Source organism: Triticum urartu, unplaced genomic scaffold (assembly GCF_056163025.1).
Source record: "Triticum urartu cultivar PI428250 unplaced genomic scaffold, HENAU_Tu73 scaffold2, whole genome shotgun sequence".
NCBI lineage: Eukaryota > Viridiplantae > Streptophyta > Magnoliopsida > Poales > Poaceae > Triticum > Triticum urartu.
This window is the reverse complement of record NW_028260368.1, coordinates 14,452,209-14,469,708: the sequence shown is the minus strand read 5'-3', so window position 1 is coordinate 14,469,708 and position 17,500 is coordinate 14,452,209. Positions and strand designations below refer to the sequence as shown.

The following is a 17,500-nucleotide window of genomic DNA, read 5'->3' as shown; positions in this document are numbered from 1 at the left end:
TTAGTAGTCTAAGTTTCTCGATGAGGATAATTAATTCGGTCGTTGTGGTCGGACTCTATTATGGATTTCTGACTACATTCTCCATAGGTCCCTCTTAGATCTTCTTTCTCCAATCTTGGATTAGGGAAGAAGGAGATATTCGCGACTACTGGCGATTTCATTATGGGGCAGCTCATGATCTTCATATCGATCTATTATCCACCTCTGTATCTATTCTTTCTTAGCTAAACAGGTGGAAGATCTATCCAATTTGGTTATATTATATCATGGACTCGAAAAACGGATCTGAATTTGACTGAAATGCACGATCTTCACAGGTATCACTTTTCACGATACCTAAAAGGTGGAATAGCGATTTTCGAACCATTTCCTATAAGAGAATGGTTTCCATTACTTTGAGAAATGGATTCTTATATCAAACTATAGCTATTGCATTAAAGAAGAAAAGAAACTAATAGAAGTCGAAGACGCGGAATGATAGTGAATAGAGAGAAAGATTCTTCTGATTTTCTTGTTTCTATCTACTAGACGCCGTAGAGAATTGAGAATTTTCATGTCTTTCAATTCTCGTACTCGTAATTGGAAAGTTATGGAAGGAGACCCATCATTTTGCAATGAAAACAACATATAAAACTCTGGACAATTTCGAAATCAGGCCAAGCGTCTTAATACATATGCAAAAAAATTCATTATTGGCCCACCATTGATTAGAAGATTTAGCTTGTATGAATCGCTATTGGTTTGATACGAATAATGACAATCGTTTCAGTATGTTAAGGATACAGATGTATCCACAATTCATTTAGAGTTACTTAATAGTCTATTTCTATATACCATATCTCTATCCCGTGAAATTCTCGAGCCAAAAGATGGATGCATATGCTGTGTTTCATTTTGCTAAATGATATCAATTAAATGGTGTATCAATTCCATAAATTGCATATAGCAATAAATAAATCAGCAAAATTCTTTCTAATATTTTAGATAGAAGAAACATTTCTTCTATCTAAAATATTAGAAAGAATGTACCCTTCTATCCAAATCCAATTTGCATCGATAAAATAAATCCAAATTCCAGTAGTAGATGAATAATTGCAAATTTGTGTGTGTACGAGATTAGAATAACTTCAAAATAACTGACATAATTTTGTATTTTTCCTGATCAGAAAAATACATGAAAAAGAAAGGAGGTAGAAAAATTTTTGGATTTATGGTTAAAGAAGAAAAAGAAGAAAACAGGGGTTCTGTTGAATTTCAAGTATTCAGTTTCACCAATAAGATACGGAGACTTGCTTCACATTTGGAATTACACAAAAAAGATTTTTCATCGGAAAGAGGTCTACGAAGACTTTTGGGAAAACGTCGACGTTTGCTGGCTTATTTGGCAAAGAAAAATAGAGTACGTTATAAGAAATTAATCGGTCAGTTGAATATTCGGGAGCAGTAATTTAATCGTTCAAATTTTTTTCTTGTTTTATTATTTTTTTAGTAGTCTTATAGTAGTCTTAGATTTTTCATTTTGATGAGCCTCGCTTTGAGGAATTCATGGAATAATCCATTTTCATGGAATAATGAATTAAGGAAGAAAGGATATGAGTCTACCGCTTACAAGAAAAGATCTCATGATAGTCAATATGGGCCCTCAACACCCATCAATGCATGGTGTTCTTCGACTGATCGTTACTCTCGATGGTGAGGATGTTATTGATTGTGAACCCATATTAGGGTATTTACACAGAGGAATGGAAAAAATCGCGGAAAACCGAACTATTATACAATACTTACCTTATGTAACAAGGATATAGAGAGATTGTAGAAAGGGGATAGGATAGTTATTTTTGCAAGAGACTTGTTGTAAATTCCTTAACTTAAGAAAGAAAAAAGAATAAAAACACAGATACATAACATAAAAAAAAGAATAAATAAGACGAGATTCGACCTCCCCCTACATATTTAATTTCCTCTCCTATACAAAAACTAGCAAGACCCACTCCATTGGTAATTCCATCAATAACACCCTTATCAAAAAACTCCGTGAGTTCGGTTAACCCTCTTATACCGAGGGTAAAGACCCTAGTATAGAAAATATCTATATAACCACGATTATATGACCAACTGTATATATTTTTTTTTACTTGATCTAAAAATTCTTTTTTAGGATTTCCTTTGTAAAAAGAGTTTATTAAATCCAAATTCTGAAAAAAAGAATAAGCGGATCCATAGAAGATATATGCTATGAATAAACCAAAGATAGCTAGACTTACAGAAGAAATTGCATTAGTAATAAATTCATATGAATTTACAAAAGAATTAGAACTTTCCTGGGTAAAGTTTATTGAGGGAGTTAACCACTTTGATAATATGGTTAACTCTGCTATTCCATTACCAATTCCTCCATTATCAAAAGAGATTCCTATGAATCCAATGAACAAAGTGAAAAGTAGTAATATAAGAAGAGGAAATAACATAGTATTTCCCGTTTCATGCGGATAGGCAAAAGTTTTTTTAGCCCCAAAAGACGTAGTAAAGGATCCTATCCTATTTCTTGTATTACCTTGAATTTTTGGTATATTTTGTGAAAAAAAAGAAACTCCACTCTTCGTTGTTGATAAAACGAAATCCCTATTCACTCCTTTGGGTATCCTTTTTCCCCATAAGGATATTGAATACAAGGAACTCTCTTTAGTGCTACTGTAATTTTGAAAATGAACACGCAAATACCCATCAAATGTAAGTAAATATATCCGAAACATATAAAAGGCAGTTAATCCTGCAGTAAAGGAGGCTATTATTCCAAAAAAGGGCGAATACAACCAACTATTACTAAGGATTTCATCTTTGGACCAGAAGCAAGCAAGAGGTGGAATACCACAAAGAGAAAGTGTACCCCATAAAAAAGTAGTTCTTGTGATTGGAATGTATTTTCTTAAACCGCCCATAAGAACCATATTTTGACTTTTATCTGGTGAATATCCAACAAGAGGTTCCATTGAATGAATAACGGATCCGGATCCCAAGAACAATAAAGCTTTTGAATAAGCATGAGTGATCAAATGGAATAAAGCAGCTTGATAAGAACCTATACCTAGAGCTAACATCATATAACCCAATTGAGACATTGTAGAATAGGCTAAGCTTCTTTTAATATCTCTCTGAGCAAGAGCTAAAGTAGCTCCTAAGAATAGTGTTATTGTACCTACTAAAGAAATAAAACTCATTATCAAAGGTAAAGATATGAAAAGAGGAAGAAGTCGAGCTAGAAGAAAAATTCCCGCAGCAACCATAGTTGCTGCGTGTATAAGAGCCGAAATAGGAGTGGGCCCTTCCATAGCATCGGGTAACCATACGTGAAGAGGGAATTGTGCGGATTTCGCAACTGCACCAAGGAATAATAAAAAAGCACACAAAGTAGTAAGTAAAGAGTTAATTCCATTATTAGGAATCCAGTTATTAGCTATTTTGAACAAATCCCTAAACTCTAAACTACCTGTTATCCAAAAAAAACCTAAAATTCCTAATAATAGACCAAAATCCCCTACACGATTAGTTACAAAAGCTTTTTGACAAGCACTCGCTGCGATTGGTCGTGTAAACCAAAAGCCTATCAATAAATAAGAACACATTCCCACGAGTTCCCAAAAAAAATAAATTTGTATCAAATTGGAGCTAGTAACCAATCCCAACATGGAAGTATTGAAAAAACTTATATAAACAAAAAATCTCAAATATCCTTCATCGTGAGACATATAACCATCACTATAAATAAGAACCAGGATTCCTACAGTAGTAATTAGTATTAACATAATAGAAGTAAGTGGGTCAATCAAGTATCCAAATTCTAAAGAAAAATCATTATTGACGGTCCAAGACCATAGATATTGATAGATCGAACTTCCATTTATTTGTTGAATAGACAGTTGAACTGAGAATACCATAGCTATACTTAAGAGTAAAACACTAGGAAAAGCCCATATGCGACGAAGATTTTTTGTTGCTGTCGGAATAAGAATAAGGCCAAATCCCATTGACATAATAACTGGAAGTGGGAGAAGAGGGATTACCCATGCATATTGATATGTATGTTCCATAAGAAAAGAAATTGCAATTTTTACTTCAATTTTTACTTCAATTTTTCTATAAAATTGTTTCCGATTCACCAAACCAATTCTTATCTCTTTCTGAAAGAATAAATAAAAAGAATAAGAAAAAATACTGAAATTCTTAATTTTTCCAAAATTTATCTCATTGAAATAATTAAAAATTAAGAATGGGTTTAGTTGGTTAAATTAAAAAAGTTAATAAAATAACTAGGTAACGAAGTTATTTTATTAACTAAATAAAGATATTTATAAAAATAAAAAAAAAAAAGTGGAATCATTTTACTTTCTATTCATAATTCATTTTTATATTTCTTTAAAACAAAGATGAAACAGCTCTCTTGTTCCATAATTAACTGATTGAGTGAATTCCAATGAAAACCTATGTTTATAAGAAATTATCGAATAGTCCTTACTTCATATAGAACTAAAATTCTAATGACTATAAATTACCTAAGTTTTAGAATGTCTTGTTTAAGAGACTCAGTATTTTTTGTTTTGATTGGAATTCCTTTCCTTTATGGAATACCATTCTGAACTTAATTAACTATTTTCATTTTCCCTTCTTTTTATCCCCCCGTCTTATCTTATATGGGGGATAGGCTTCCATACCATATATCTATATATGGAGTATACTTGATATATAAATAGATATAAATAGATTTAAATGAGAAACCCTTCTATATATTCTATATTATTAAAAAAAAAGTATAAAATATATAAAGAAAAAATGTTAAAAAATTCTTGTTGTCTTATCCGCATTAGACAAAATGAAGTAAAAAATAATTCAAAATTTAAGTATCTTTCAGTATCTAAGTATAAATACTAATAAAAAGAAGAAAGAAGGATTGATTTGCAGCAATAGATGTCTTTCACATACAACTAGAAAAAAGTAATTTCCTTTTTGAATGGCAGTTCCAAAAAAACGTACTTCAATGTCAAAAAAGCGTATTCGTAAAAATATTTGGAAGAAAAAGACTTATTTTTCCATAGTACAATCTTATTCTTTAGTAAAATCAAGATCATTTTCGAGCGGTAATGAGCATCCAAAACCAAAGGGTTTTTCTGGGCAACAAACAAATAATAAGATTTTGGAATAATATGAATTGACTTATCAAAAAAGAATTCCAATTATTTAATAATTTGGATTCTTCTTTGAATGTACTTTTATGTGTCGAATTACTCGGTACAATATTCTTAGAACAAAAAACCCCTCTTATCTTATATATACAAGAAAAAAAAAGTTTTGTTTGGTATACTGTGTGCTAAGTATTCTTTTCCTATCAATGAACTTTTCATAATTTTCCTAATAGAATCCTCATATTCTATTAGGAAAATTATGAAAAGTGGAGTATTCTTACAATAGGACTTACAACTTCCACCTATCTTCTCCAAAATCATAAGGTTAGTAAATCTTATTAATAAGAGCATAAAGACTTTCATTCTAGAAATTTTTAAAAAATCCAAAAAGCCTTTTCTATTTATCCATTTTATTTTAATTTCATCATTAAATAGAAACCCTTTTGGATTTTTTTCATTGTATTGAAAGAATTTTCAAAATGTAAAGGGGAAATTAATTAGAAAAAATTAGTTCTATAATTGCAAGTTAGAAAAAAGAAGTTCCAACTCTTTCAAGCAGTGTTTGTGTTTCTATTGGGCAAAGCAAGAGTTTATTGTAAAAAAAAAAAATGGAAACGATACTACCAAACGAAGTCTATTTTAATGAAAACTCTAATGTTCCTAAATTTTATGGACTTTCCCAATATCGACGATTCCCAAGATAATAGCTATTATTCTTTTAAGTTACCTATTATTTGAAGTTAGCCGCCATGGTGAAATTGGTAGACACGCTGCTCTTAGGAAGCAGTGCTCAAGCATCTCGGTTCGAATCCGAGTGGCGGCATTCTTGAAAAAGAATACAATAGATTAGAAATCAATTCGAAATTTACAATTTTGTAATGGGACCTTCCCCTTATGCTATTTGCAACTTTAGAACATATACTAACTCATATCTCTTTCTCAACGATTTCAATTGTGATTACGATTCATTTTATAACCTTATTAGTTCGTGAACTTGGAGGATTACGCGATTCGTCAGAAAAAGGAATGATAGTTACTTTTTTCTCTATAACAGGATTCTTAGTTTCTCGTTGGGCTTCCTCGGGACATTTTCCATTAAGTAATTTATATGAGTCATTGATCTTCCTTTCATGGGCCCTGTATATTCTTCATACCATTCCTAAAATACAGAACTCTAAAAATGATTTAAGCACAATAACTACGCCAAGTACTATTTTAACGCAAGGCTTTGCCACATCGGGTCTTTTAACTGAAATGCATCAATCCACGATACTAGTACCTGCTCTACAATCTCAGTGGTTAATGATGCATGTCAGTATGATGTTATTAAGCTATGCAACTCTTTTGTGCGGATCCTTATTATCTGCCGCTATTCTAATCATTAGATTTCGAAATAATTTCCATTTCTTTTCTAAAAAGAAAAAAAATGTTTTAAATAAAACATTTTTCTTTAGTGATATTAAATATTTTTATGCAAAAAGAAGTGCTTTAAAAAGAACCTCTGTCCCTTCATTTCCAAATTATTACAAATATCAATTAACGGAGCGTTTGGATTCTTGGAGTTATCGTGTCATTAGCCTAGGATTTACCCTTTTAACCGTAGGTATTCTTTGTGGAGCAGTATGGGCTAATGAGGCCTGGGGATCCTATTGGAATTGGGATCCTAAGGAAACTTGGGCATTTATTACTTGGACCATATTCGCAATTTATTTACATAGTAGAACAAATCCAAATTGGAAGGGTACGAATTCTGCACTTATAGCTTTGATAGGATTTCTTATAATTTGGATTTGTTATTTTGGTATAAATCTATTAGGAATAGGCTTACATAGTTATGGTTCGTTTACATTAACACCTAAATGATTACATAAAATAAAACCTTCATGAAATGAAGGTTTTTACTTTTATGTTTTATTTGAGAACCCCTTGAACGCCTTATCAAAGGGTTCTCAAAAATTCGAGATAGATCTAATTATACTTTTTTACTTATTTCTGCATTATATACTTTTTTACTTATTTCTGCATTAATAGAGCAGACGAGTAAAAAAAAGCAAACCTATTTAGGATAATAATTGGATAAGAGAGCCTCTACCCTGTCAACGGATAGGGAGAGAACAAAATCTGGATAAATACCAATTCCTATTACTGGTAAAAAGATACAGATTAAAATAAAGAGTTCTCGTGGTCCAGAATCCACAAAATTTGCGTTTGGAACATTAAATAGCTTGTATCCATAGAACATCTGGCGTAACATAGATAATAAATAAATAGGAGTTAATATCATTCCAATTGCCATTACAAAAGTAATTAGTGTTTTTGGCATTAACAGAAATTTTGGACTAGTAATTAGTCCAAAAAATACTACTAATTCTGCGACAAAACCACTCATTCCTGGTAAGGCAAGAGAAGCCATTGAAAAGCTACTAAACATGGTAAAAATTTTAGGCATTGGGATAGATATTCCCCCCAGTTCTTCGAGATAAACAAGACGCATTCTATCAGAAGCGGTTCCTGCCAAGAAAAAAAGTGTAGCACCAATAAATCCATGGGATAATATTTGTAAAATAGCTCCATTGAGTCCAATGTTGGTTATGGAACCAATTCCTATAATTATGAAACCCATGTGAGATACAGAGGAATAAGCTATTCTTTTTTTGAAATTTCGTTGACCAAGAGAAGTTGAAGCTGCATAGATTATTTGGATCGCTCCTATTATTACTAACCAGGGCGAAAATAGATAATGAGCATGAGGTAACAATTCCATGTTGATCCGAATCAATCCATATGCTCCCATCTTTAATAATATTCCCGCTAAAAGCATACATGTACTATAATGTGCTTCCCCATGGGTATCTGGTAACCACGTATGTAGGGGTATAATCGGCAATTTGACAGCATAAGCAATAAGGAAGCCAAAATATAAAAGTATTTCCAAGGTTGCAGGGTATGATTGATTAATTAATCTTTCCAAATCTAATCCTGGTTCGTTGGAACCATATAAGCCCATACCCAGAACTCCGATTAAGAAAAAAATGGAACCGCCTGCAGTATACAAAATAAACTTTGTAGCTGAATATAGACGCCTCTTCCCCCCCCACATGGATAAAAGTAAGTAAACAGGAATTAATTCTAACTCCCACATGATAAAAAAAAGTAAAAGGTCTCGCGAAGAAAATAATCCTATTTGACCACTATACATTGCGAGCATCAGGAAATAGAATAATCGCGAATTCCGTGTAATTGGCCAAGCTGCTAAAGTAGCTAAAGTAGTGATAAATCCTGTCAATAAAATAGATCCTAATGAAAGTCCATCGATTCCCAATCTCCAGTGGAAATCGAAGACATCTATCCATTTATAATCCTCCTTTAATTGGATTAAGGGATCCTCCAGTTGGAAATGATAACAGAACGCATAAGTCATTAGAAGGAATTCTAATAAACAAATAGATATAGTATACCACCTAACGACTTTGTTTCCCTTATGAGGTAAAAAGAAAATTAATGAACCTGCAAATATCGGCAAAACAACAAGTATTGTTAACCAAGGAAAATAACTCATGATAAAGTGATAAAGACAAGATACGTTTTGACCAGAAAAGCCCGTGCTCGATTATTTCGAGCACAGGCTTCTTCGGTAAAGAGGAATCAGACGATTCGAGTGAAGTTTTTTGTAACGTATCAATAAGATAGAGCCATGCTACGTGTTGTTTCAGGCCCTAAATAAACGCGGACACTTAAAAAATCTGTCGGGCAGGCAGATTCACATCTCTTACAACCCACACAATCTTCGGTTCTCGGCGCGGAAGCAATTTGCTTGGCTTTACATCCATCCCAGGGTATCATTTCTAATACATCTGTTGGACAAGCTCGTACACATTGAGTGCATCCTATACATGTATCGTAAATTTTTACGGAATGTGACATTGGATCTATAAATTTTTCTTTTCAACATAAAATTTTTCGATCTGGTAAAAATGAAATTAGTACTATAATGAGTCATATGTATTGTAGACACCAGACGAAGCAATGGTTTATCCAAACTTCAAAAAAAAAAATCTATTTTTTAATCTGTTTGTGAGAAAGCGTGAAGAGAGCCAAGAGACTTTAATTTTGGATTTCAACAATAAATAAGAAATAAGAAAGAATTTTACGAATTGTACAGACGAATTCGAATTAGCCAATAAATTGGCTATCGTCTTTTCAATATAAATTATTGCAATATTCAAATTGCAATATCAATGAATTACAAATACAAAAATTCATTTAAGTGAAAAAGAATACTATGCAATAATCTACTAAAAAAAATGGATATTCTCAAATAATACTAAGAAAATAGTATTGATTTCTATTTATTTTAATATGTGCGCCTTTGTTTAGAGGATTCTATGTCTAATTATTCAAAAGTCTAATTATTCAATAAATTAGATTGATTGATACGAGTGGATTTCCTATTACGATGGATGGAAGAAAGAATGGATAGTCCAATAGCGGCTTCAGCAGCTGCAAGGGCTATAACAAAAATTGCGAAAATATCTCCTTTTAATTGGCGACTATCAAATAGATCAGAAAATGTTACGAGATTTAGATTAATTGAATTCAGTATAAGTTCAAGACATATTAGAGCTCTAACCATGTTTCGGCTTGTGATCAATCCATAGATACCAATCGAAAATAAATAGACACTCAAAAAAAGTACATGCTCAAACATCATTAACTAACTCCTTATCAATCTCGATTCATTTCAATATGAGGGCAAGAATTGAACCGATTCAATTAATTACAATAGAACAATTACACAACAAAAGAAAAAAAAAAAAAAAAAAAAGGAGGTATTTGTTGGCAGTAGATGGATTTTACTAAATCAAAATTGTGATTCTTTAGTTATTTATTTTAGATTTGCAATTCTTATAATTTGTACTTTTTCTAAGTTTTCTTATTGCCGAGCCATAGTAATTGCACCTATTAAAGAAACTAGAAGAATTATGGAAATGAGTTCAAACGGAAGATAAAAATCGGTTGCTAAATGAATTCCAATTTGTTGAACATTATTTATGAGACCCTGTTCTACTATTTGGTTTGATCTTGTAGTCCAAAGAATTCCATACCACGACGTATCTGGGATAGTAGTCATTAGTGAAAAAACAATAGTTATACAAACGAGTGAAGTGAACCCATCTCCAATAGTCCAATAATTCTTATCTTTAGACCATTCTGAGCCATTTACGAACATTACAGCGAATATGATCAAGACATTTATGGCTCCCACATAAATAAGAAGTTGTGCGACAGCTACAAAGTAGGAATTTAATAAAAAATAGAATAAGGATATACAAACAAGAACTAATCCCAGCGAAAAGGCAGAATAAATGGGGTTGGTAAGTAATACTACTCCTAGACCCCCTAGTAGAAGAACAAATCCCCCAAATAGCATAAGAATCTCATGTATTGGTCCAGGTAAATCCATTATGGATAAAAAGAAATTAATAGTATAAAATTTTTCATGAACTGACTAAAACTAAAGGATTCAAGGAAGGAAAAAAGGATTAGGGTATTTTTTTGTGTATAAACTTATAGTTATAAATTATATTATATCACGAAAATCTAGTCTGATTTAAAATAAGAAATAATTTCCAATAAGCAGTAGTTTTTCGTTTTTCTTTATAGTTTAATTTTAAAGTTTAATAAAGAATTATTAGATTTTTATAACAGAAAGACAAAATCAAAGTTTAGTAATCAGTAATCGTTCTTGAATTCGAAGATTTTTCTTTGTTTATTTTACTTTCAGACGAATTCCTAATTGTTTGAATTGTGTAATCTCCCATTATGGAGATTGGTAACCGACTTAAAGCAATTTGATTGTAATTCAATTCATGACGATCATAGGTAGAAAGTTCATATTCTTCAGTCATTGATAAACAGCTTGTTGGACAGTACTCAACACAATTGCCACAAAATATACAAACTCCGAAATCAATACTATAATTAAGCAATTGTTTTCTTTTAATATCCTTTTCAAATCTCCAATCCACAACGGGTAAATCTATCGGACATACGCGAACACATACTTCACAAGCAATACATTTATCAAATTCAAAGTGGATTCGCCCTCGGAAACGCTCTGGTGTAATTGATTTTTCATAAGGGTAGTGAATCGTTATAGGTAAACGATTTGTGTGGGATAAGGTAGTTATGAAACTTTGACCTATGTACCTTGTAGCACGTATTGTTTGTTGACCATAACTCATGAACCCAGTTACCATAGGGAACATATTCATTCTAAATATCTATGAAAAAGATATGTTTCTTTCTCTTGTTTGAGAGAGCTTTTGTGTTGAAAATATTCTTACTATTATTGTATTATCTTATTTATAGTGAAACAAGTTGAGAAGAGGTTGTTAATAAGAGATTGCCCAGGGAAATAGGTAAAAGAAATTTCCATCCAAGATTTAATAACTGATCCATTCTCATCCTCGGTAAAGTCCATCTTATTGTGATAGAAATGAAGAGAAATAAATAAGCTTTAGTTAATGTAATAAATATACCCATTGTCATTTCCAAAATTCCAACTGCTTTATTCATTTGGAAAAAATCAAAAAAGGATATATAGGGAATAGATAAATTCCACCCGCCCAAGTAGAGAACTGTTACAAATAAAGAAGAAACTAATAAATTTAGGTAAGAAACAAGATAAAATAAACCATATTTGATACCGGAATATTCAGTTTGGTAACCTGCTACTAATTCTTCCTCCGCTTCTGGTAAATCAAAGGGTAATCTTTCACATTCTGCCAAAGAAGAAATTAAAAAAACCAGAAAACCTATAGGCTGACGCCAAATATTCCATCCAAAAAAACCGTATTTTGACTGTGCTTCAACTATATCAACTGTACTTGAACTGTTAGATAATCATAGTCGGTGATAACATCACAGTTCCCACCGCTATTTCAAAACCGTACATGAAACCTTAGCTTCATACGGCTTCTCTATGATCAGAAAAAGGAAAGGACTGTTTTGTTCCTAGCCCCGGGGGCGTAGATAGAATTAGATAAAATAAAATAGATTTGAAAGTCCTAAATTAGACCAAAGGAATTCCGTCTGCTAGAATAAGAAAAAGCGCTTCCGAATTGATCTCATCCTTTATAATATAATGAAAATTTTTCTTTGTTCAGTAATAACTTAATCTTGGAATAAAACACTTGTTACTTGTTATAGGAATTCAATTAATAAATGGAAAGAGTTGGGTATTAGTTCATGAGCAATTCTGCATGAATATGGATAGAGGAAGGAAATAATGAAAATTTTTTCTAGTGCACTCCATATCTTTTTTACTATTCTTCTTTCCCCAGGGAGGGGGTATTTAAAAAGAAAAAATGGATAAAGGGTTAATTCGTTCTTGATAGCCATTTCCTTAACAAGTGAATGGGAACATACTCTGGATCGGAATCCGAAGAAAGTACTACTTGATAATTTCTACAAATTGCAAGTCCTTATTATGATTCCTTTTATGGGCAAAAATCTCTAATGTTTTAGATTTTCCATTACTAATCCTTTATGTACTTTAGTGTTCCTAACCCTTCACTAACTTTTGGTGGATTCTTCTTATGGATTATTAAGTTATAGTAATAACTAGGAGTATTCTAGTAATGGAATTCCATATCGTGAATCCTTTATTCTTGGCCGCTTCAAGATATGATGACTAATTAAAAAATATCAACCTTGGGATAAAGAGTTTACACTGCTTATGTTTACTTCCACTTTTTTCTTGTACGTAGGAAATGAGATTTTTTCTTTTTACTACAAATTTATAAGCTGTTTTGTTTCACTCATATAGCTATCTAGTTTAACTTACCAACCCAAATACTAAATAAGAAAAGGAATATAAATAGTTAATGGATTTTATAGGAAAAAGATCTATTTTAACGAATCACACGTAGAGATATTGCTAGCACACAAAAAGTTAATGGTATTTCATAACTAATGGATTGAGCAGCAGCTCGTAGACCGCCTGAAAAAGAATATTTATTATTTGAGCTATATCCTGCCATAAGAAGACCAATAGGAGCTATACTTGAAATGGCAATCCATAAAAAAACACCAATACTAAGATCGGCTAAAACAAAATGATATCCCAAAGGGATAACTAAAAAACTTAATAAAACTGATATGACTGCTATAGAGGGTCCAATGCTAAATAAAGAAATATCTCCTCGGGATGGCAGAATATCTTCTTTAAAAAGTAGCTTAGTCCCATCTGCTATAGCTTGAAGCAGGCCCAGGGGGCCAGCATATTCAGGACCAATACGTTGTTGTATCGACGCAGATATTTCTCTTTCTAACCACACAATTACGAGTACCTCTATTGTTATTCCCAAAAGGAGGGTCAAAATGGGTAGAATCGATATCAGTCCATAGACTTCTTTTAATAATTCCAATTTCGAAAAAGAATTGATAGTTTCTACCTCTACCCTATCTATTATCATTTCAACGATCAACTTCCCCCATAATGATATCTATACTACCTAATATCGTCATGATATCAGCCAATTTCATTTTTTTAACTAGCTGAGGAAGAATTTGCAAATTAATAAACCCGGGTGGACGGATTTTCCATCTCCAGGGGAAAAGGCTATCATCTCCTACTAGATAAATCCCTAATTCACCTTTTGGGGCTTCTACTCTTACATAAAGCTCTTGTCTTGACAATTCAAAATTGGGCGAAGGTTTTTTACCAAGAAATTTATACTCAAAATCATTCCATTCAGAATTATTTTCTTTCTTAAAGCGTCGGACTTCTAAATTTTCATAAGGTCCTCCAGGAATTTTTTCTACAGCTTGTTGAATTATTTTGATGGATTCCCTCATTTCACCAATTCGTACTAAATAGCGAGCTAACGAATCCCCTTCTTTTTGCCATTGGACTTTCCAATCAAATTGGTTGTAAGACTCATAAGGATCTACTTTACGAAGATCCCATTGTATTCCAGAAGCTCGTAACATCGGTCCCGATAAGCCCCAATTTACTGCTTCTTCTCCGCTAATAAAACCTACTCCTTCAACTCGCTCTAAAAAAATTGGATTCTGTGTAATAAGTTGTTGATATTCAACAACTCCGCGTAAAAAATAATCACAGAAATCTAAACATTTATCGATCCATCCATAAGGTAGATCGGCGGCTACTCCTCCGATGCGAAAGTAATTGTGCATCATTCGCATACCTGTAGCAGCTTCAAATAGATCATATATTAATTCTCTCTCTCTAAAAATATAGAAAAAAGGAGTCTGTGCGCCGAGATCCGCCATAAAAGGTCCAAGCCATAGCAAGTGAGAAGCTATCCGGCTTAATTCTAACATAATTACCCTAATATAGCTGGCTCTTTGTGGTATTTGAATATTCTCCAAGAATTCTGGTGCATTTACTGTTATTGCTTCTGTAAACATAGTAGCTAAATAATCCCACCTTGTTACATAAGGTAAGTATTGTATAATAGTTCGGTTTTCCGCGATTTTTTCCATTCCTCTGTGTAAATACCCTAATATGGGTTCACAATCAATAACATCCTCACCATCGAGAGTAACGATCAGTCGAAGAACACCATGCATTGATGGGTGTTGAGGGCCCATATTGACTATCATGAGATCTTTTCTTGTAAGCGGTAGACTCATATCCTTTCTTCCTTAATTCATTATTCCATGAAAATGGATTATTCCATGAATTCCTCAAAGCGAGGCTCATCAAAATGAAAAATCTAAGACTACTATAAGACTACTAAAAAAATAATAAAACAAGAAAAAAATTTGAACGATTAAATTACTGCTCCCGAATATTCAACTGACCGATTAATTTCTTATAACGTACTCTATTTTTCTTTGCCAAATAAGCCAGCAAACGTCGACGTTTTCCCAAAAGTCTTCGTAGACCTCTTTCCGATGAAAAATCTTTTTTGTGTAATTCCAAATGTGAAGCAAGTCTCCGTATCTTATTGGTGAAACTGAATACTTGAAATTCAACAGAACCCCTGTTTTCTTCTTTTTCTTCTTTAACCATAAATCCAAAAATTTTTCTACCTCCTTTCTTTTTCATGTATTTTTCTGATCAGGAAAAATACAAAATTATGTCAGTTATTTTGAAGTTATTCTAATCTCGTACACACACAAATTTGCAATTATTCATCTACTACTGGAATTTGGATTTATTTTATCGATGCAAATTGGATTTGGATAGAAGGGTACATTCTTTCTAATATTTTAGATAGAAGAAATGTTTCTTCTATCTAAAATATTAGAAAGAATTTTGCTGATTTATTTATTGCTATATGCAATTTATGGAATTGATACACCATTTAATTGATATCATTTAGCAAAATGAAACACAGCATATGCATCCATCTTTTGGCTCGAGAATTTCACGGGATAGAGATATGGTATAAGAAATAGACTATTAAGTAACTCTAAATGAATTGTGGATACATCTGTATCCTTAACATACTGAAACGATTGTCATTATTCGTATCAAACCAATAGCGATTCATACAAGCTAAATCTTCTAATCAATGGTGGGCCAATAATGAATTTTTTTGCATATGTATTAAGACGCTTGGCCTGATTTCGAAATTGTCCAGAGTTTTATATGTTGTTTTCATTGCAAAATGATGGGTCTCCTTCCATAACTTTCCAATTACGAGTACGAGAATTGAAAGACATGAAAATTCTCAATTCTCTACGGCGTCTAGTAGATAGAAACAAGAAAATCAGAAGAATCTTTCTCTCTATTCACTATCATTCCGCGTCTTCGACTTCTATTAGTTTCTTTTCTTCTTTAATGCAATAGCTATAGTTTGATATAAGAATCCATTTCTCAAAGTAATGGAAACCATTCTCTTATAGGAAATGGTTCGAAAATCGCTATTCCACCTTTTAGGTATCGTGAAAAGTGATACCTGTGAAGATCGTGCATTTCAGTCAAATTCAGATCCGTTTTTCGAGTCCATGATATAATATAACCAAATTGGATAGATCTTCCACCTGTTTAGCTAAGAAAGAATAGATACAGAGGTGGATAATAGATCGATATGAAGATCATGAGCTGCCCCATAATGAAATCGCCAGTAGTCGCGAATATCTCCTTCTTCCCTAATCCAAGATTGGAGAAAGAAGATCTAAGAGGGACCTATGGAGAATGTAGTCAGAAATCCATAATAGAGTCCGACCACAACGACCGAATTAATTATCCTCATCGAGAAACTTAGACTACTAAATAGAAAAGATTTGAAAATCATGGCATGGGTCTCCTTTTTTTCTTTCTTTAGAGTTTTCTATATGCACAATTTCTCGATGTTTCGATGAGAATTTCTTGACTTTCCATATATAGAAAGAGATAGACTATAAATGACATCTCTTATGTCAATAAGACCAAAGGGATGGATATTAAATGATAGGAAGTGCTAGGAAGTGAAATAGAATGAAATAGAGCCACTTTGGGCTTCCCTATGAAATGAGGCATGGAACGGAGCCACTACGAAGAAATTATGGGAGTTACGAAAGAAGCTTCGGACTCATATTGTTCATGGGTTGAGAGCGGGAGTTGAACTCTAGGAGGTCGAATCCCCCCTTGTTCCTCAGTAGCTCAGTGGTAGAGCGGTCGGCTGTTAACTGACTGGTCGTAGGTTCGAATCCTACTTGGGGAGATTTTATTCATTCTTTAATGTAAGAATTTTAATGTAAGAATAAAGAATTGAATTAAAGGGCTTGCTTTGACCCTTAGGAGTAGGTAACCCGTTCGCTATCCTTGTTTCTATTTCTATTGCATTCTATCTCATCGTATCACATTCTGTTCTACGATTCCACTTCGACAAAAGGAAAGAGCATACCTAAGTTCAATAGCTTTACGTCCGCTATCCCGATCATGATTTTCCTACCCTCAGGGGGAAAGTAAAGGCCCTTCCCCCTTTGGAAGGCTGTGGGCGAGGAGGGATTCGAACCCCCGACACCGTGGTTCGTAGCCACGTGCTCTAATCCTCTGAGCTACAGGCCCAGCTGTCTCCACTGGATCTCTTCCCGGGGGTACCCCTTCATTTCAGGTTAAGAAGATGGGAAAGCGCCTTTCTCTCTATAAGAACAGTGCGTTCCGAGGTGTGAAGTGGGAGAGAGGGGATGTGATGATTGAGGTTTTGAATAAGACGACCTTTGCATTTTAGATTTGGATCTTTTTCTTATTTCAAAATAGTGAAAAAGTCAAATAAGAGGTGTTAAGCTTTTTATCATTCTGGCATCGAGCTATTTTGCCGCAGGACCTCCCCTACAGTATCGTCACCGCAGTAGAGTTT

General features: G+C 33.0%; 2 non-coding genes across 2 annotated transcripts; both read left to right on the top strand.

Annotated features, from left to right (window-relative positions):
- The first annotated feature begins 5,920 nt into the window (after positions 1-5,920).
- On the top strand, positions 5,921-6,000 carry TRNAL-UAG (transfer RNA leucine (anticodon UAG)). Its single transcript has one exon. It is a non-coding gene; the product is annotated as a tRNA-Leu (tRNA).
- A 10,789-nt stretch (positions 6,001-16,789) lies between these two features.
- Positions 16,790-16,861, top strand: TRNAN-GUU (transfer RNA asparagine (anticodon GUU)). The gene has a single exon. It is a non-coding gene; the product is annotated as a tRNA-Asn (tRNA).
- Positions 16,862-17,500: the final 639 nt, after the last annotated feature.